This window comes from Lycium barbarum, chromosome 7 (assembly GCF_019175385.1).
Source record: "Lycium barbarum isolate Lr01 chromosome 7, ASM1917538v2, whole genome shotgun sequence".
Classification (NCBI taxonomy): Eukaryota; Viridiplantae; Streptophyta; class Magnoliopsida; order Solanales; family Solanaceae; genus Lycium; species Lycium barbarum.
In genome coordinates, this window is record NC_083343.1 from 94,034,485 (window position 1) to 94,056,975 (window position 22,491).

General features: G+C 33.3%; 1 long non-coding RNA gene across 1 annotated transcript; it reads right to left on the minus strand.

Moving 5' to 3' along the window:
* Positions 1-13,282: 13,282 nt before the first annotated feature.
* On the minus strand, positions 13,283-22,213 carry LOC132603580 (uncharacterized). Its single transcript, XR_009568420.1, has 5 exons — positions 21,782-22,213; positions 20,953-21,030; positions 15,662-15,961; positions 14,834-14,911; positions 13,283-13,530 (listed from the first exon to the last, which is right to left on the minus strand). It is a non-coding gene; the product is annotated as an uncharacterized LOC132603580 (long non-coding RNA).
* Between the last annotated feature and the right edge of the window lie 278 nt (positions 22,214-22,491).

Genomic DNA, 22,491 nt, shown 5'->3' on the forward strand with positions numbered 1-22,491 from the left:
AGCGAAGGAATCATGTAAATAAGACTAGAGGGAGGTTAGAATCTTACCCCAACAATGTTTCTTACACTTAGGACCTGTTTCCTCCCAAGGCCGAGGTCTAGAGCTCCAAATATGAGAATGGGAAATTATAACTCAAACTAGGGTATTTAAAGAATTTGCTCAGCGATGACCGCAATAGTGGAAACTACAACAATAGCGATCAAAATGCTGCAATAGCGGCACCGCAAAAGCAGTAAAAGCACCGCAATAGCGGTCACACCAGAACCAAAATTTTTTCCAATTTCCACAATTTCATCCCGAAATTCGACATTCACCCAAGGCCCGAAACATACAAGCCAAATATGCAGATATATATAAAAATGCGCTACGAACGCATTCGTGGGCTCATAATTTCCATCGGAGGCTTCGTTGACTAAGTCAACCCCGATGGCCTAATTATCAACTTTCCAATCCAAGTCCCAAAACACAACCGGGTGCATTAGGAACCAAACCAAGCCCACCAATCAATCACAAATGATCATCCGGACCTCTCAGAATCGACAGATTTCTGAAAAAGGTCCGTTTATCTAAAAGTCAACCACCGGTCAAACGGTTATCGCTTAAAGCCATATTTTCTAAAAGATGCTCCAAAACTCCAAATGACGCTTAGGAAATCATGACTACTATCTTCTCGGGTCAAAATAGTTCTAACGAGACTCGGGAACGAGTCAACTAGGGTAAAAACAGAAGAATCACGGTAACGACAAAACGGGCCGTTACATCAGATGCCAATGAAACAGTCGCTCATCCTCGAGCGAAGAACGAGAGTAGGACAAGCTTACGGTAACTAAGGAAATTATATCACAACCAACACGAAGCTCTTTCAACGAGATGCAAACCCAAACCACAACTCACTCGCACTCAGCCAAAAGACCTAATTACCATACCTCTAAAACAAACAACGGATCTCACATACATAAATCAAATAACACAAACCTTTAGGCATAATTAAATCATAAAACATTCCAAACTGGTAAGATATTCTCAGCTAGCTAATCCTTTTGTTTCACCCTTTTCCAAGTCGTTCCTTGACTCACAATTTCTTAAAAGTACACAATACAAACCGAAGCCATGACTTACTCTTCCTAAAAGAGAATCCTAAATCTTCCAGAAAACTCTAAGCTATTTCATTGAAACTTATCTTTCTCATAGCCAACCTAGTCAGTCTTAAGTCTTCGTAACTCTTCAAATCACTTATCTATGAATTTATCATCGAGTACCGTATAGAGCAAGATTTGCCAACATCCAATGATCAGAACAGAGCCTTATCACAATCCTAGAATCTCTCCGAAGCACAACCATTATCATTACAACCCATTGTACTAACCGAAAGGCTGACTCTGGTGAGATGCCATAAGGACTACTAATAACAAACCTCAAAAAAATCAGGCGTTCCTTATCACATCCATTAAGTTGATTTACTTGGAACCCATAAGTTCCCTTGGAGTTACAAACTCGGTCTAACCATTTCCATTCAAACCATAATGACCCACAATGAACACACCATTTCGGAATATATCAGCAACCACACAAACTAATTCCAAGATCCGAAACCCATCACATTCTTACCGCGCATAGCAAACCATAAGTTACAGCTCTCAGCTCTAAAAGCTGAAACTTATCCAAATTGTTCTCAAGGTACTGGATAACTAAATCTTGCGAATGCAACCTCAAATTCCTTAACATTACCTAATACCCATACCTGGTACAACCCAAATTTTACGACACTAAGGACATATGTACTCATAAATCAATCTTTTAACTATCAAATTTTCCATTGTAATACCTCAGTAACCCATAATACTTCTGAAAGCATCAAAATCTCATAATCCCTTGCGCTAGCAAGCATAATCACTTCGGACCCATAATATCCGAAGTCATTCCGTCAATGTTGTTCATCACTTAAAACACTTAGCACAATACGATCCCATCTCGGAAACACTTATAGCCATAACATACTAAGAATTTCTACAAATCCTTTCTCTAATACACACACTAACTCATTCACTGCAAAACTATCCAAAGGGGTACCACACAAGCCACTTCCTATAAATTCAACTTGTCGGTTATCTAAAATCTCACTTCTCACCTAGCCACTGGTCACAACTTCTCATCACTTACCCATTCCGTAAACTTACTTTCTCAAAATCAGACAACAACCACAAGCTCGTCCATTCCATACTAGAGAACAGAACCACTATTCAGATAGACTTATTTAACAAGTTTCGTTTTAATTTGAAAAAGGTTTTTTGGGCTTACGCCCCACACGCCCGAGCATACGTCCCGAATTACTGAACGTACGTCTTTTGAGACTCCCCCCCCCCCCCCCCCCCCCCCCCAAAAAAAATCGCCTCGGGCATTTTTGGTGTGCTCCGTCCCCGAGCTTGCCCCAAGGACGCCTTTTGAAACACTGTTCATTAGTCATATAACAACCTAAGTTAATTAGTAGATGAAATATCATATAACAACCAAAGTTAATTAGTAGATGATATATGTATAAATAAATAAATAAGATTATAATCTCAAAATATTAAAGTAATGGAAAGAAATAAATATTTATTTGAATTTCCCTCCTTAAAACATAAAAGTGGTGTCATTATCCACCTCATACGCTTGCAATGAGCTAGCTGCGGTGATTCTAGATAGCACTAGTGAGGGAATCTTTTATTTTATGGCGTGTAAATAAACTTTTTACACATTCTGTTAGAAGTTTGTTAGGATAAAGAATTGCTTCGTTAGGCAATATATTTGTATATAAAGTAGGACTGTATAGGCAGAATTACATTTTCAAAAATTAGCAATAGCTTTATGATAAAACATATACAACGTCCAACAAATTTCACAAAATTTAGGGATTTTGGAGATCTTCTTATTTCTCTTTCTTCCTATCTTCTCTTCCCACAAACCCTAGCCGCCATTGTTCTGCCGCTTGCCGTTGTTGATCCGGCTCCATATGCCGCTGCTCCACCACAATATTAGATGACTAGATTTGTCAATTGCTTTTGTTTTTTCATCGGAGTTCTCTCCGATGGTTGCCGCAACTTCTTCTCCATTTGGTATATCATTGTATATTATTGTACTAGTTACAGTAGGCCCGTGCTAAGCCCAGACCCAAACTCATAGCATAAAATTTTTTTTTTTATTAAATAAATATAACATGTCACATTTTTCTACTGCATAACTAATTTAATGTATTTGCAGGTTAATGATATCTTATTGATAAGTTTTATAATTATTAAACTTTCTTCGTCACGCAATTAGATGACTTTAAGAAAAAAATGTTTATAAGGAAGAAAGTTAAGTAGAAAAAATGAACAAATCTCAAATGTACACAGTGATTCAACATGTGATAACGTCCAAATACACTCCTCAAAGAGAAAGTGTACACGGTCGTATGCAATATATTTACCCAACTATGAGTCGGGGTCGATCCCACAGGGAACAATATGCTAGGCGATTAAGAAAGTAAGGAACTTTCACCAACTAAGCTAAAGCCAAACGATAAATGGTATTTTGGTTTTTGTTTGAGAAAATTATGACTAATGCAAAAATGTGAACTAACCTAGAAAGCAAGTAAAATGATCAATGGCCACAAGCATGGATAATAGGAGATTACACTCAAGTAACGATCCAATGTATTTCACGATTTTACAACTAAGAACGGGTTTATGTTGATAGATAATGATTTCTAAAATCTCATTGAAAGTCTTCCAACCAAATCAATGAATCTCACTCTAAGCTTTTCCAAGCCTTAGAGTGTGATGTTAGGTACAATCAATTTAACCTCAAGTAACTATCCTCTTCCGAGCTCAAGTTATTAGATGAGTTTAATGACCCAAATTCTTGTTAATTAATCTTTCCCAACCTAGATTTCCTCTTCCAAGCTCAATCTAAGTAAATGGGTGAGTCCTAGGGTTAGCTAATCCCTTTGGAAACATTCAAGAACGAGATTAATTAAATCAACAAAGACTCACTTCAATAGCAATAAGAATCATTCAATACATAAGCATAACAAGAGTTTCAAACCAAACTTTAATCAAGAATATTTTCACAATCAAGATTCAAGTAATGGAATAAATACTACACACTTAGATATGCAATACAAAACAAGGAATTGAAGAAAGGATTAAGAAATATCTCATTGAAGTGCTTCCAATCTTCTCCTCCAATGTTGTAGAAAAACCCTAGCCTCCAAAACTTGCAAAATGACCAAAGATGGAAAATGTTTTGCCCTAGCCTCTCTTTTGTAGCTCCCCCCAATTTTTCCAAGTCCAAAAAATGTCAAAATCTGCCCCCATATTTCTGTTTTTGCAATTCTGCCCGTTTTTGCAAAACTGTCCACTTTTGACAGTTTTGCAAATCTGTCCCGTTTTTGCAAAACTGTCCAGTTTTGACAGTTTTGCAAAAATGTCCAGTTTGACCTCTTTTTGACTTTCTTTTCACTTGGTTTCTTCCGATCACTCATTTCAGCTACTTGGCTTGTTTTGCTCTATGTTGTTCCATTTTGGTCCATTTTGCTCTTTTATGCTCTCCGGGCATCTTTTCCTACAAAACAACATAAAAACACAAAAAGTAACAACAAAAGTGCTTAAGGAGTCACAAAAGCTTAAGGAATTAGCGTCGAATATCGCGTAATTTCACGACTCATCAACATGCTATACTAAGACGATAAAGTATGATAATTATAACTTGCAGCAATCATAAATCGAAAAATACTTTCGTATTTTTGTGAATTTGCAAGGTTGTGATTTTGTTTATATATAAAAATCGGTTTGTTTTGATATTTATTAAATTTTCACTCATTATTTTGTGTCAAGGGTATATACTAGTTTAATGTGATTATTAACCTTAGTTTAGATGAAACTCAAGAAATAACCTACATTTATTAAAATGAACCTCAAGAATAAAAAAATTAATTCTTCGTATACTTTATACTTAAAAAGATTATTTTTTGTTAACCAAATAAGATATTTTAAAGATAACCCAATCTTGACTGATAACACTGTCTTCATTTTCAACACCATATGGCATCACATAATAAATTATACTTTCTGCATTTTAATAAATAATAGATATTTCAAAGGCAACGTAAAAAGACATAATTTCTTTATTCACTTTAAATTACATTCTTGAAATTTTAACTAAAAAGATGATTTAACTAAATTATATATATATATCTATATTTTATTAGAGTAAGGGTAAAAGTAAAAAAATAATTAATTATTTCTTGATTTTCTAAAATAAAAAATATTTTAGATAAGTATAATCACATTATACTTTCTGCATTTTAATAAATAATAGATATTTCAAAGGCAACGTAAAAAGACATAATTTTTTTATTCACTTCTAATTACATTCTTGAAATTTTAACTAAAAAGATGATTTAACTAATTTATATATATATATATATATATATATATATATATATATATATATATATATATATATATATATTTATTTATCTCTCTCTATATTTTATCAGAGTAAGGGTAAAGGTAAAAAAATAATTAATTATTTCTTGATTTTCTAAAATAAAAAATATTTTAGATAAAATAGACCAGAAAGACTAAGTAATTTTTAAAACTATACCTGAAAACCATTTTAGTACAAATATTTTTAAGCACATAATAAAATAAAATGCCTACATGTAAGTAAAAGAATTTTCAGTCTCAAATTTCATACTGCGAATATAAAGTAAAAGAAATGTCTACATGTAAGAATCAATAACAAACGAACCAACAACAATAAAATTTAAAAAATTGGATAATAATAAGCAACAAATGAAAAAGGAAAAAAATGAGAGAGCAACAAGAAGCATGAATATCTAGCGAAGAAATGAGTATTTTTAGGTTAATAGATAAGATCAATAGAAGAAATTAACAGGAGAAATAATATAGGAGGTTCGACTGGTTGTAAAAAGTAGATCGTAAGAACAAAAACTAAATTTAATTCAAAAAATAAGATTAGGACCTAAAAGTACTTAATTGAAAAGTTTGATATTAATTTGAAAACTATTGTGAGGACTACAAAAGCCCTTGAGTTGTCCCTTATATATAGTAGCAAAATATAATTCTTGAAATTTTAACTAAAAAGATGATTTAACTAAATTTATATATATCTCAATTAATAGTAATCTTTCTTTCGCCACATTTATCTCTCTCTCTATTTTATCAGAGTAAGGGTAAAGGTAAAAAAATAATTAATTATTTCTTGATTTTCTAAAATAAAAAATATTTTAGATAAAATAGACCAGAAAGACTAAGTAATTTTTAAAACTATACTTGAAAATCATTTTAGTACAAATCTGTTTAAACACATAATAAAATATAAATATAAAGTAAAAGAAATTCCTACATGTAAGTAAAATAATTTTCAGTCTTAAATTTCATACTGCGAATACAAAGTAAAAGAAATGTCTACATGTAAGAATCTATAACAAACGAACCAACAAGAATGAAATTTAAAAAATTGGAGAATAATAAGCAACAAATGAAAAAGGAAAAAAGTGAGAGAGCAACAAGAAGTAAGAATAGCTAGCTATGAAATGATTATTTTTTAGGTTAATAGATAAGATCAATAGAAGAAAGTAACACGAGAAATAATATAGGAGGTTTGACTGGTTTTAAAAAGTAGATCGTAAGAACAAAAAGTAAATTTAATTCAAAAAATAAGATTAGCACCTAAAAGTACTAAATTAAAAAGTTTGATATTAATTTGGAAACTTTTGTGAGGACTACAAAAGCCCTTGAGTTGTCCCTTATATATAGTAATAATGTCATACAAGACAAAGATATACGTACAAATATATATATATATATATATATATATATATATATATATATATATATATATATACATACACACACACACTAGTAAACTATGCCCGTGCGATGCACAGGGCCTAACATGATTAATTTGATTACTCAATTTATTTATTCTTTATGGTTTGTATATTTTGCAAAGGATATCATGATCCTCCTTAGTGAGTCTCCATATTTTTTTTTCCGTCTTATTTTTCCCCTTAATTTCTCAATTGTTGTTAAAATTTGTCTTATTTTGGTTATGCCCGCCTTTTTTTTTTTTTTTTTTTTTATATTTAGTAAGTTGACAATTCACATATCCTACATGTCAAGTTTATAATCACAAGATTCAAAGAATATTTTATTATATTATACACATTTTTAATTTAGAACCACAAGATAGTCTATCTTTATTTGTTAAACTCCGTGTTTAGTCAAACATAGACACTTAAATTGAGATAGAGGGAGTATATGCCAAATGAAGGAAATGATAAGACAATTGAGACACTGCGGACACGTGGAGACATAAAAAGTAAACACACAAGAGGCAGTATTGATGTTAAACTTATGAAATGTACACATGTTAGTCCTGGCTTAGAGTACAATTTCAGTTGTTTTTTGTACACATTATTGTTGTGTCCGTTCACTTGGGCGTTAGTTGTTAAAAAATATAAAAAAAATTAGCTTATTTTGGTTATGTCCGCCTCTTTTTATATTTAGTAAGTTGACAATTTAAATATCCTATATGTCAAGTTTATAATCACAAGATTCAAAAGATATTTTATTATATTATACACATTTTTAATTTCGAACCACAAGATTTGAAAGTCTCTCTTTATTTCTTAAACTCCATGTCTAGTCAAACGTAGACATTTAAATTGAGACAGAGGGAGTACATCCCAAATGAAGGAAATAGAAGGACAATTAAGACACTGCGGACATGTGGGAACTTAAAAAGTAAACACACAAAATGTAGAATTAATGTTCAACTTCTGAAATGTACACATGTTAGTCCCGGCTTAGAGTACAATTTCAGTTGCTTTTTGTACAACTTATTATTGTTGTGTTCGTCCACCTTGGGCGTTTATATATTAGAAGAAGAAAAATATAGAATAGAAAAATAGACATATATTTTTAGTAATGTGGCCAAGTAATCTGGGACGAAGGGAGTATTTCGTTTATTAATTCTTAAAGAACGTGAAAAGTCAAGTATAGTAATGTGGCCAAGTAACATGAGACGAAAGGAGTACTTCATTTATTAATTCTTAAAGAACGTGAAAAGTCAAGTAATGTGATAAAGTAATATGGGGCGGAGGGGGTACTTCATTTATTAATTCTTAAATAACGTGAAAAGTCAAAAGTGAACAAGTAAAAGTGCACGGAGGAAATAAATATGTGTCGGAGAACTAAAATTGAAGTGCATGCGTGTATACATGAGAAGAGAATAAATATTTAGTACTATGACATATATCCACGTGAGATTTATTAATTCTTAAAGAACGTGAGTCAAAAGTGAACAAGTAAAAGTGCACGGTGGAAATAATTTGTGTAGGAGAATTAAAATTGAAGTGCATACATGTATACATGAGAAGAGAATAAATATTCAGCAAGAACGTGAAAGTCAAAAGTGAACAAGTAAAAGTGCACGGAAGAAATAAATGTGTCGGAGAATTTAAATTGAAGTACATACGTTTATACATGAGAAGGGAATAAATGTTAAGTATTATGATATATGTCCACGTGAGATAAAAAAATAGTTGGGTAAAGTGTACAAGTTATATAGCTTATGATACAAACATTCGTTGCGTGTAAATCTGTAAAGCTTTTGGTACAACCATTTGAAGCTGTGTTCATCCCTCCATCCCACTTATGTATAATAGAAATTCGCATACACAACAAATACAAGATATATACATTACATACACACAATATACAATATTATACAAACTTTTTTGTTGTCGTATGTATTTGTATGTTGTTGTATGTACTTGTAAGTCGTGTGTATACCGCACTACATATAGTGATACGTATAGTATACAATAAATATATATCAGATATACACGAAACATACACCATACATAATATGAGATACATCAAATAAACATTCATTTCCACATTCAAACCACCACCACAAAACCATCATAACCACCACCGGGAACCACCATAATTTCCATCGGTTCCATCATTGCAACGCAAAATTTATTTTCATACAAATCCAACAAAAAAAAAACTATATCTATCTAAATCTCTTTCGGCGAATTTATTTCCTCGTGGAGATTCCGATGAGTGATCAGGGAGATGCAGTAGTAAAAGCATTTTGCAGGAGTGGAAACAAGTCATGCAGAAGAAGAGTGGTGGTAGGAGGTGATGCTACGGACGACGGAAAACTATTTGGAGAAGCTGCTGAAGATGTTCGTGGAGTATGTGCCAAAACATATTCAACCACTAACACCGACATTATTAAAGCAAATGGTATTCCTTCTTATTGCAGGGGATATCAATTATTTCAATTTTAGGAGCTAAAATTAAGCGATATTCCTTCTCTCTTAAATTGTTATAAATTGTAAAATATTGTTATGTTTGGTAATTAGTTAAACGTGTCTATACAAAAAGTTAAAAGTATGTAGTATGAGCCCCTTTATTTTTATTTTTTATTTTTCACGTATGTCGATGTAAAATTCTCATTGCAGGGGACTGCTGAATTTCAACGTTTTCTTTATCGTGAAGGGATATATTTTGCTCTCAAATTCCCTTTGCTTCTTAGATCCACTTACCAATAATTTGAATTTTCCACGGCAAACACAAAATTCTCCTATAAGCTAAGGATATATAGGCAATTGTTTGTTTGATGAGAAACACGACCAACATAAGAGACTACTTTCTTCACTGGTACATGAAGAAACAAAGGACCATGTCTTAATAACAACCACCTAGTTGGGAAACGGAGCACTTCATTGTTTTGTAGTCTATTTAATCTAAATAAAGCTACAATCCGCTAGCAGCATTTACACCTAATTGTGATTTAGGTAGAGTACTCACACTATCAAATCATATCTTCCATTGTACAAATAAAAAGATATCTTCCTTGTGTACAAATTATAAGAAGATATTTAATTTCCATTTTATACAAGAGATGCAATTATGTTTTGATTATGTGGTCACAAAATAGAGAAGATATTCTGCTTGATCTTGAATTATAAGACCAACTCTTCCCTTGATATTATACAACATTAAGGGTGTGTTTGGTATGGAGGAGCATAATTTTTTCATGTTTAGTTGGTCAAAAATTTGGAAAAATATTTTCTTCAGGAAAATAAATCTTTATAAAGAAGATGACATATTTTATATGATTAACTTAACTATCTAATAGACGAATGAAAACACACGCATTTTTTTTGGTCAAAATTTGAACTGTAAGTGCCTAATTGGAACAATTTCTTAGGAGTTGAGGTGTTCACTTGGAACAGAGCTTAGTTCGAGTGTCTAAATGGAATATTCTAGCAAGTTTAAGGGGCTCGCTATGTGTTAAGCCTAGTTAAAAATTGAAATAATAGGAAATATGTAAAGTTACATACTCCATCCATTTCAATTTGTTTGTCTTACTTTCTGTTTTAGTTTGTCTAAAAAGGAATGTTTTTTTTTTTACAACTCTTTAATTCTAACTTTTCACATGTTTAAGACCACAAGACTAAAGGACGTTTTGCTACATTTTAAGGGCAGAGTTTCATAGCAAAGTAGGCCTATGCGGGCCAAAGTTAGGTCTCAGGTAGAGTTTTGAATGCAAAACTCTCCCTGAGGCAGAGACAGAGTTTCAAACTCTATCTTAAGTTTTGCATGCAAAACTTTGCCTTTCGAATCCAAACCTTTGCCTTGCAAAATTTCCTTTTTTTTTTACTGAGCTGAGGTTCGAACCCAGAACCTCGGGGTATTAGGTGAAGGACAAAAATTAAAGACCACCAATTTGAGGGACAAATATTAAAGACCAATCCCTTTGAAAGGCAATCCGCACAAAAAAAAAAAATTGGAAAAGTCACACAAATACAACTTTTTCAAATGATAATTAAAAATATTACAACTACTTTCAAAAAATTACATAAATACAACTTATTCAAAATTTTAACTTCTTAATTATAAAAATATAACTTTTTACATTCCTAAAATATTAATAATACTTAATTTTAGGAGTTACTACCATTAAAGCATATCCACTTTTTACTTTCTATTTTTTTCAAAAATATTAGAATGTAATTTTCCAATTAAACATAACAAAATCAATTTCAAATCCCATATTCCATCTACTATTTTAAAAAGACTTTTTTTCTTTCGTTTCCTCCTTTTTATTCTTCTTTTTTTTTTTAATTTCACTTGATGATGATTCAATTTTTTTTTGTGACTAAAAGAAATTACTTGAATATATTAATATTAAGAAAATTACATGAAAATATATGGTATAAGTAAATATGGTATAAGAAATGTACATGAAAATATACCTTAAAAAGTATATGGTATATTCAAATTGGTATATTTAACTGAAAAGATGATAACAAAATATTTGTGAATATAATAGTATAAATTAGTATATTTAAGTTTGTATATAGTATATAATATAATAATACTATTTGTGTATATAGTATATAATATTACGATATACCTAATCTATGAATATATTACTCTCTGTGCCAACCAATTGTGCTCTACAATAACATATAAAATATACAATATACAATATATAGAAAGAATAATATAATTACTTATGGATTACCACTAAAATAGGATCTTAATTAATAATTGACACCTCATCCCATAAAACTTGGCTTCCTTTCTGCCATCACATATTAATTATTCAATTTTTTTTCTCTCTCTTCCATGAAATAGGAAAATTAACTCAATTAAATTTATATTTGTATATATTTAATATAATAAACAATATATGCCTAATATATACAATAATGTATGTGGTACATATATATATATATATATATATATATATATATATATATATATAGCCATGGTACAGGAGTAGTAATATGTGATATATGTTCAACACACATCTCCTAATGGATATCATTAGAAGAAAGAATACTATTAAAAATAATAAAAAAGAGGAATATGATATGCCTCAGCAATTAGATCTGCTTAATAAGTGGACTATTCCTAAAATTTAGTCTAGATTTACTTATCAAATGTGTACTTTTGAGAAATTAGGTTTCAAGCAAGTGGTAAAAATCACTGAAGAAACAATTACAGTTGATAGTGACCATGCTACTTTTAGATTATTATTTGAAAGTGATTTAGCCCCTTATAGGGAAACCCATAGATATATATGCATATTAGGTTAGTACATGTTGCATTTAAGCCACTTACATTAAGAGGTTTACCGGAAAACTTTATAGCAGCTTTAAGAAATGGTAGGAACCGAGATTGGAAAAAATCCCTCATAAGGACAGTTCAAACCAGTTTGGCTTATGGCCCTGTATATTTTAATGTTTATCCTAATTTGCGGGTATCTTTGCAGGATGATAATTCTTTAGATGCTTTAATATTAAGTGTTAAATTACATGGTTATGATTATATGCCCGGTACTGAAGTAATATGTATTTGTTATAGAATATATTTTAAACCATTATATACTATGAATCTTATGTGTAAAATTATGGATTACAAAATAAAACTATTTTGATAGAAACTAATTTTGGCAAATCCAAAATTGTTACTCGAAGACTTATCAAATGGGATGAAATTGAATTTTTCAAAGAATGGGTCATAGAGGGAGCAGTTCCTCCTCAAAATAATATTAATACTGATATTTCATAAATTAAGCAAACTCCTGAGGGGACTATTAAATTAAGATTTTATGAACCTCTATCTTTATTAGATAAAGCTGAAAGTCATAGTACCAGCACTAGATCTAGACTAACTAGATCAAATTCTTCATGTCATTCTTATATTTCACCAGTCAATTATATTGTCAAAACTCCATCTGAAGCTTCTACTTCTCAAGTTAGAGAAACTGATGATAATAGAATCAGTAGTATTAAAATTGATCAAGATAATATTGTTACTGGTATTCAGAATACAGAATTAATCGCGTCTGATATGGATATTGATGGTATTTAATGGATCAAGTCCAAAAAATTGATTTAGTCGGGGATCACCCGCAAGAGAAAAAATTAGTAATGAATTTTATATGCCCAGATGGGAACCATTTAGAAAGTGATTTTTTCAAAGTTTTAATAATGATGAAAAAACATTTTTCCAAGAAGACATTTATAAGGATCTTTCCAAAGTCAATAAAGTTATATCTTTTGTCCCTTGGTTTACGTCCAAATATGTAGGAGATTATATATCTGTTTTAGAACGAAAATATAAATTGACTAATGGAGAGATTATTAATACTATATTTTCACCGCAACAATATTTTCAAATTGGAAAGGATGACAAAATTCTTCATTTTGCAGCTTTTTCAAAATTATTTGAAAACGATACTTTACAAGTTACTGCTAGGCATATTAATAATATGCTGAAACAACAAAATTATGCTAATATTTACATGAATATCTTGGGTGAACAAATTCTTTCACTACATGATGAATTGACAAACTATTTTTTCATATAGAAAACTTACATGATTCTATCCTTAATAAAGGGAAAAAGCAGGAAGTTGTTGCTACTCCAAGTATACAGCCTCCACCTAAAATCAAAGATTTTAAATTAAAACCTTTTTCAGAATTAGAGCAAATGCTTGATGAGAAATTCAAAAGTTTAAATATTAGTCCTTTAATAGCAGAGGATGATGATAATTTTCCTAATATGGATTACAACGTCAAGATTGCAGCAAATATTAATAATATAGATGAATATTATGCTGATAAACCTGCTCAAAGGATGTACTACTATCCTAGGCCTACTCCTCAAGATGTTTTATTAGAGGAGCATGAGCATATTATTACCAATAGTTATAGTGGTAAAGATATCTATGAATGGACTATAGACGGTTATAGTGAAAGACAGATTTATCGTACCATACATAGAATGTTGATGTATAGTACGATAAGGTTAATAAAAATAATGAGCGAACTATCGCAGATATGATTATTGCTAGATTTACTGGCCAATTAAAATGTTGGTGGGATAATTATTTAACCCAGGAACAACGTAATAATATCTTGAATGCTGTAAAACGGGAGTAAGGAGCTGACCGAGAATCAGTTACAGTTCCTAATGTTGTATATTCATTGGTTATTAATATTATAGAGCATTTTTCAGGAAGATGGTCGGATAATAATGAGACCATTAGGACTATGCTTCAAAATTTAAGATGCAAAACCCTTACCTCATTTAGGTGGTATAAGGATGTATTTTTTTGTCGGGTTATGGAATTACTTGAGTGCAATGACAATCATTGGAAATCCAAATTTATAGATGGATTACCCGCTCTTTTTGCAGAAAGAGTTAGAAAAGCTCTTAGGAAAGGGGAAGCTAGCATAAATTATGATAACTATACTTATGGAAAATTAATAGGAACATGTATGCAGGAAGCTTTAGCTTTATGCAATGAAATTAAGCTGAATCAGCAAATTAAGAGACATGGTCTAAATGAAAGACAACAATTAGGAGAATTATGTGGACAATTTTGTATGGATATTCCATAGACTAAAGCACCTCATAGGCTCAAAAAAAGAAGAAAGATTTCTGTCACGACCCAAATTTGACACTTAGGTCGTGACCGGGCACCCGTCGAGCTTCTACCCATAAGGCGAACCCTCTAAGCTAATCATGCAAAAATTAACGAATAAAATGAATAATACGCAAAGTCTCATAATATAAAGAAAAGTGCGGAAGCGAAATACAAATACTGAGTCTTGCCCATAAACCCCATAAAAATGTCTAAGTCATGGAACTACTAGTCTGAATATAAAAGTACGAGATGTAGCTCGGAATACTACTAAGTCAACTAAAGAAGAAGAGGTCGCCATGATCGAATGGTGGCTCACCTCGACTGAACTAGACCGAACAAAGCTGGAATGAATCAAATACCGGTTACCTGGTCACCGTTAACCACACCTGCACACCTGCACACATACAACATCAACAAGCGTGAGTCTAAAAGACCTAGCAAGATCATCGACACTCTCAGCTTACCCCTAGGGTAAGTCTTTGAAATCCCTGATAATGCATAAAAGCAATTACACAGTACAAGTATATTAAATATATACAAACACTGAAGCTAAAGTTGAAATCGTGAAGCATAAACAAGCAAAACATGAAATACTCTAAATCTGAATCTATGCTCACGGGACATAGTACGTATTTACCTATGTCTTACCCCGTCTTCCGGAGAGGGCATTATTTACCCCCATCTTACCCGGACGAGCAATACATGAAATATACTGAATCTGAATGTATGCTCACGGGACATAGTACGTATTTGTCTATGTCTTACCCCGTTTTCCGGAGAGGACATTATTTACCCCCATCTTACCGGGTTACTTAAAATTCTAGCATTTATCTCTCACCGAACATCAATGGGACCTGTGGAAGTATGCGCCTCTGAAGATATGATAAGTGGAACATACATCCATTCAATACCAATTCTAAACTTTACATTTGTATAAATAGTATCTATTTAAGTGAAATTACGCTAAAGGACTCATACAGTCATTACTTTAGAAACTTGGAAATTATCCAATTTAGATCATGCTTGCCCACTCACACAAACTAAATGGTTTAAATGTATACATACAACACAAACCATATGCTTTTATGAAAAGCAAGTAAACTAAGAGTTTAAGCCTCACTTGCCTTATAACTGGCACACCAACCTCTTTTGAAATGCCAAAATCTCTTCAAATGATCTTCAATAGCCACAATCTGTTACCGTGCGTTGGAATTTATCCTACTTCAGTGCTTCAACAACGTCTTTTCCAATACTAATTGCAAGTTTAAAGAAACTGCTTGTGCTTGCTTAATCCATGAAGGACTAGGAATAGGATAAAATAAACTCAACTTGGTCTTATATGAATCCTATGTCCCTGAATTTGATCCCAAGGAATAGCTTTGTCCTTAACCCTTTAGTGCTTCTGCCAAACTTCTATAGCCCTGAGCGTATTGTTTTGTGTAATCTGTATCAAAACCAAAAAAAAAAGTCCCAAAGTTATACTCCTTGGTCATTTCAAACGTGCCAGAAAAAAAGGAGTGTGGGCTTGCCCCACTTCTTTAGCCACTTAAATTGTCATCCAAACTTCCCTTACACTTCTTTTCCCAGTTAAACATATTTTGTCATTTAGTCATTAATTTAATTCTCCAACTTACTCCTTACTACGCTTATATATATGTACCGACAAATTCCTTGAGAATACATATCTCTTTCTAAATATGTAGGTGTGTATATATATGTAATGTAAATAATTCTATAGGAAATCAGTTAAAATTAAATAAGTTATAAATAAAGAAGTAATTCAAAAGAAAAATATCGGGTTGTTAATTCTCCTTCCCTTAAAATAAAGTTCGTCCTCGAACGTAAGAAAAGTTCTACCCTTGGTCAAAGAGTGACGCACTGGCAAATCTTAGCCTTCTTAACAAGTCTCTTAGGTCTACTGAAATTTCGACAGAGTTTCCCCTGTAATTAGGACTAATGTTATTTATATACTTGTCTTAAAATAGCTAACAACAACAACCAACAGTCATAATTTATAAACTAAGATATACTAGGGAGTTCCGGGCGACTCCATACCATCAATCACATGCAAATAGGGCACCGAGCATCCCCGTAGCATCATGCCAAAATTACATATAAAAATTATAAACACGAATGTAACTCTAATGAGACAATATACAAATACCAATGAGACAACTCGAATCTAACTCATTGTTTAAACGAAATGATCGCTCTCAAGGTATGCCTTTCTAAGTATACCATAACTAAAGTTTAGAATTTGCTCAAGAATGATCTTAAGTTTAGCAACCATTACTAGAGCATCGTGACCATTACTTAACAACCAAAACATAGTAATAACTTTACTATACGTAAAGGGATTGGCTTGTGGTAGAGTTGATTCCAATTGGACGACTTCTTTCAGGCAAATTAAATTAAGCACAAATACATGAAAGTAGCATAATCAGTTGCATCAACTAATGGGGAGAAAGACACGTTCACTTTGCCAGTAGAGAATTTTGGAGTAATTTTGTTTTTTTAAAATTAGGTAAGCTTGATAAATGTAAGACACGTGCATGTTGGGAACTTATTGTGCAACTAATAAGACACACTCTGAAAGCTACCACTCCAATCCGTTTCTCAAAAGTAACTGGTGAGACTGTACCACCTTTTCGACACTGCATCTGTGCAACTAATGTGCTGCATAAGAAATCTGATCCGATACAAAGTACACAGATTCAGTGAGCCTATCAAAAGTTACCCAACTGACTCAATTTCCTCTAAGTTATCCAGTAACTATACCATAAAGCCAACACTGAAACTTCATTGAGCTTGAACTAAAGAAGTCATTCCACTATTTTTCTTAAAACCCTCAACCGATAGAGACTAAATAAGACCTCTTGAAATACCTCCTCTAGGCGCTTAAGATATTAGGTCAAATTCCGATTAGCCTTGATCTTAAATTTTTAGAGCCACCATACTCTATCATATGTGGCATAAGGCATCTTATCATACACTTTATACGAATTAATTGACTCGCTGCTGCCCCAACTATTACATGCTGCAAGCAAACCTCTATTATTGTTGAAAAGCTGCTAGTACTGAAGATGGCACTGCTAATTCTGAAACTGTCCCCAATCATAAGAGAGGCTTGCAGGAGATGGGTTATTTGATTTACATGTCTTGCCCCATCTTCGATGCGTTAGTCTCGTGACTACCCACCTGCTGTGGTCCACGGACTATTCGGCTTACCTGAAAACACTACTAAATATAATATACTATTGATAAATAACTGCTTATGGGACATGGGATATCTAATCCACGTGTCTTACCCCATTTGCTGTGCATTGGCACCTTGCCTGACCCACCTTGCGTGGTGCATCTGTAACATGTCTTACCTGAATAATAACAAAATGCTTCCAATAAGCATACGAAGTCGTCAAGTGCAGAACATAAATCTCATATCTCATATTTTGCTAAAAATAAGGACAGGGAAAGAACATCGTGTACCAACCCGGATCGATGTTGTCATATATGAGATAGCCCTTTTTCTTAAGGACCTGTGTACACTCTAGGGATTAATATAGAATCCTAATGACTTCATAGTACAAATAGGTATGTCATAACTCTATATACCAAATTGTCGTGGTCCATTCCCAAATTTGTGTTGTAGTTCTCCTCATGCCTCTTCATCTATTTAGAAGTTTATGCTACTCATTTACCCTTCTGTACATGTAGGCAATTAATATACTGAGATTGTCTTCATTACAGTCTAAGCATCTAAGGTCCAGCACACACTCATCTCTTCATCAAAACTGAACTGTCTTATGAGTCAACCAAGTCAAAATTGTTGCGATAATCAACTCTGCTACATGACGACCGTCATAGTCTTGCTAAATACATAAATGACATACTTCCACTGCTTGACTTTTCTCAATCTTTTCAGAATCCTTCTAAACTCATATTTAGCTTGACTTATACCTGTCTATTATGGTATTCTAGTAGAGTTTTGTTCTCTTAGTGCTCGACACATATAGTACTCTCAATATCTGTAGAAACCATTATCATATGCTCTTTGCTATATCAATAACACCAATACTGATTTGACCTCTTTTTTGTTTTAACCCATAAAGACTGACCACAAGTCATCTACGTCAAAGATTTTCTCAAAACACTCGTAGTGGCCTCAATAGTTCTAGAAAAACTGTTTCGGTATATCTAGTCAGAATTTTATTACCTTCATAGGTAAAACGTCATATACATCTCAAAGAATCTTTTTGAACTTGCAAATCGTGAAACTGTCTCAAAAGTAAAAACTCCACTTTATTGTCCAAGGCACAATTATACATGCTGAACACACTTCTCGACCTTTACTGTACTTTTGATAAAAAGGATAATCTTTCTTGTATGCAATTGTTCTTTCACTTCCATATGAGGCTAAACTCCAACCTGATGAAAATAATCGATCCATGCTCAACTTTACCTTCTGATCATCTCAAGCAATATTACTAGGTCTAGTGGTCTTTATCTGACTAGAATTTTAACCGCTTTCTTTTCATAGGCTCAGTTTACCATAAGTCACTCACCCATTCTGAAGCTATAGCAACTCGTCTTATGACTCAATGGCCTTTTTCTTCCCACGATACAATAAAAAGTATCAGCATTTTAACTATCTTCCTTAAACTCGTACTATGCGAAGCATAACACATAGTAGTTAACTGTGGAAAAATAATTCATGCTCGATGTCCGTCACTTCACTACTTCTAAATGCAGCGAATATCCTCTATAATTCAACTTTTCATCTTGTTGATGCGGGAAAAACATCCTATACCCCACGTCTTACTCAAACTGAATCGGCAGTCAAGTTCAGGTTCACTAGGTCATTCGCAACGTCTTACTTTATAACTGAAGGTGCTTTCGACTAAAAATAAGTCTCGCACTCTACTCCCTACTGGTCATAAGAAACAACTAACTATGGGACTATACTGAGCCTGGCGCCCAACACAAATCTAACTGCAGTGGCAAAAATGTCATGCTACGCTGAGCCTAGCACTCAACACAAATCTAATTGTGATAGCAAAAATGCCCTGCTATGCTGACCTTGGTGCTCAACGCACTGATAACTATAAGGGAATGTGTGTCCATGCTTAGAAATAAATTAAACTCAAAGAACCTAATTTGATATGATATCACCTAAGTGTGGTGTACTCAACACAAAAACTCAACAAGACAAAACTTCTCTCTAAGGCACTTTTTTCGAAATGCAAACCTTCGAAGGTTTTCTGTTGCTGAAGAGTCTGAAATATCTCCAGAACCCAAAATGAAATATATTGTAGTAGGTCAATCTGATTCTCTCACAGTGGATGTTATGACGATTGAAATGTCAACGTTGATTTCCCATAAATAACATACTCGATAGCCTTTCATAGCTAATTGGATACGTCGATACACTAAATTGAACTGATTTTCCTCATTGAGTTATAGCAGTCCACTTTCATGATTGTGACATAAGATTATTGTGTTAATTTGTATTGTGCTGAAATTCCATTTTCTATTACCATTTACACTCAAGGCAATTTACCTAATTATGCCCCTATTATCTCAAGTATAACCTGTATGCACTGTAGTTCACGCTTTGCTCGTAGCCTTGCTATATGTGCCATTGATTGAGTAGGCACAATTGTCGCTCAGCTGACTGAACCTCTGCTCCCACTTCGAGAAACATAAAGAGGTATATATCTTTAGAACCTAACTCAAATCTTAGATTCTTCCAGATCTGTACATTAACTCTTGATACTTCTCCTAGCCTTGTAGGCTAATACTCAACTCAAGTTGTCTTCCATATGTTTGCCTATCTTTTAGGCTTACCTCTTACCTTTCTGAACTTCTTTGTAACTCCTAAAGAAACACTCTTAGTCGCTAGCACCTGAATAGTTGAGTGTGTTCCCGCCTCACGTAGGGAAGAACACGAAGTGTATCACTTTTTATACTTCAAGCTTTATAGCACAAGGGAGGAATGAAAGAAGGGAAACTTTCCTCAAAAGTCAATGCAGCCCCTCGAAGATAAGTACAGACGTCTCCGTATCGATCCGCAAGGCTCTACTAGACACTGTTCCATGACTCCAAGAAATTGAAACCTAGTGCTCTGATACCAAGTTTGTCACGACCCAAATCTGACACTCAGGTCGTGACCGGGCACCCGTCGAGCTTCTACCCATAAGGCGAACCCTCTAAGCTAATCATGCGAAAATTAACGAATAAAATGAATAATACGCAAAGTCTCATAATATAAAGAAAAGTGCGGAAGCGAAATACAAATACTGAGTCTTGCCCATAAACCCCATAAAAATGTCTAAGTCATGGAACTACTAGTCTGAATATAAAAGTACGAGATGTAGCTCGGAATACTACTAAGTCAACTAAAGAAGAAGAGGTCGCCATGATCGAATGGTGGCTCACCTCGACTGAACTAGACCGAACAAAGCTGGAATGAATCAAATACCGGTTACCTGGTCACCGTTAACCACACCTGCACACCTGCACACATACAACATCAACAAGCGTGAGTCTAAAAGACCCAGCAAGATCATCGACACTCTCAGCTTACCCCTAGGGTAAGTCTTTGAAATCCCTGATAATGCATAAAAGCAATTACACAGTACAAGTATATTAAATATATACAAACACTGAAGCTAAAGTTGAAATCGTGAAGCATAAACAAGCAAAACATGAAATACTCTAAATCTGAATCTATGCTCACGGGACATAGTACGTATTTACCTATGTCTTACCCCGTCTTCCGGAGAGGGCATTATTTACCCCCATCTTACCCGGACGAGCAATACATGAAATATACTGAATCTGAATGTATGCTCACGGGACATAGTACGTATTTGTCTATGTCTTACCCCGTTTTCCGGAGAGGACATTATTTACCCCCATCTTACTCGGGTTACTTAAAATTCTAGCATTTATCTCTCACCGAACATCAATGGGACCTGTGGAAGTATGCGCCTCTGAAGATATGATAAGTGGAACATACATCCATTCAATACCACTTCTAAACTTTACATTTGTATAAATAGTATCTATTTAAGCGAAATTACGCTAAAGGACTCATACAGTCATTACTTTAGAAACTTGGAAATTATCCAATTTAGATCATGCTTGCCCACTCACACGAATTAAATGGTTTAAATGTATACATACAACACAAACCATATGCTTTTATGAAAAGCAAGTAAACTAAGAGTTTAAGCCTCACTTGCCTTATAACTGGCACACCAACCTCTTTTGAAATGCCAAAATCTCTTCAAATGATCTTCAATAGCCACAATCTGTTACCGTGCGTTGGAATTTATCCTACTTCAGTGCTTCAACAACGTCTTTTCCAATACTAATTGCAAGTTTAAAGAAACTGCTTGTGCTTGCTTAATCCATGAAGGACTAGGAATAGGATAAAATAAACTCAACTTGGTCTTATATGAATCCTATGTCCCTGAATTTGATCCCAAGGAATAGCTTTGTCCTTAACCCTTTAGTGCTTCTGCCAAACTTCTATAGCCCTGAGCGTATTGTTTTGTGTAATCTGTACCAAAACTAAAAAAAAAAGTCCCAAAGTTATTCCCCTTGGTCATTTCAAACGTGCCAGAAAAAAAGGAGTGTGGGCTTGCCCCACTTCTTTAGCCAATTAAATTGTCATCCAAACTTCCCTTACACTTGTTTTCCCAGTTAAGCATATTTTGTCATTTAGTCATTAATTTAATTCTCCAACTTACTCCTTACTACGCTTATATATATGTACCGACAAATTCCTTGAGAATACATATCTCTTTCTAAATATGTAGGTGTGTATATATATGTAATGTAAATAATTCTATAGGAAATCAGTTAAAATTAAATAAGTTATAAATAAAGAAGTAATTCAAAAGAAAAATATCAGGTTGTTACAATTTCCAAGCATGGAAAGAAAAACGCTTGCAAAAGAAAGTAAGGCGG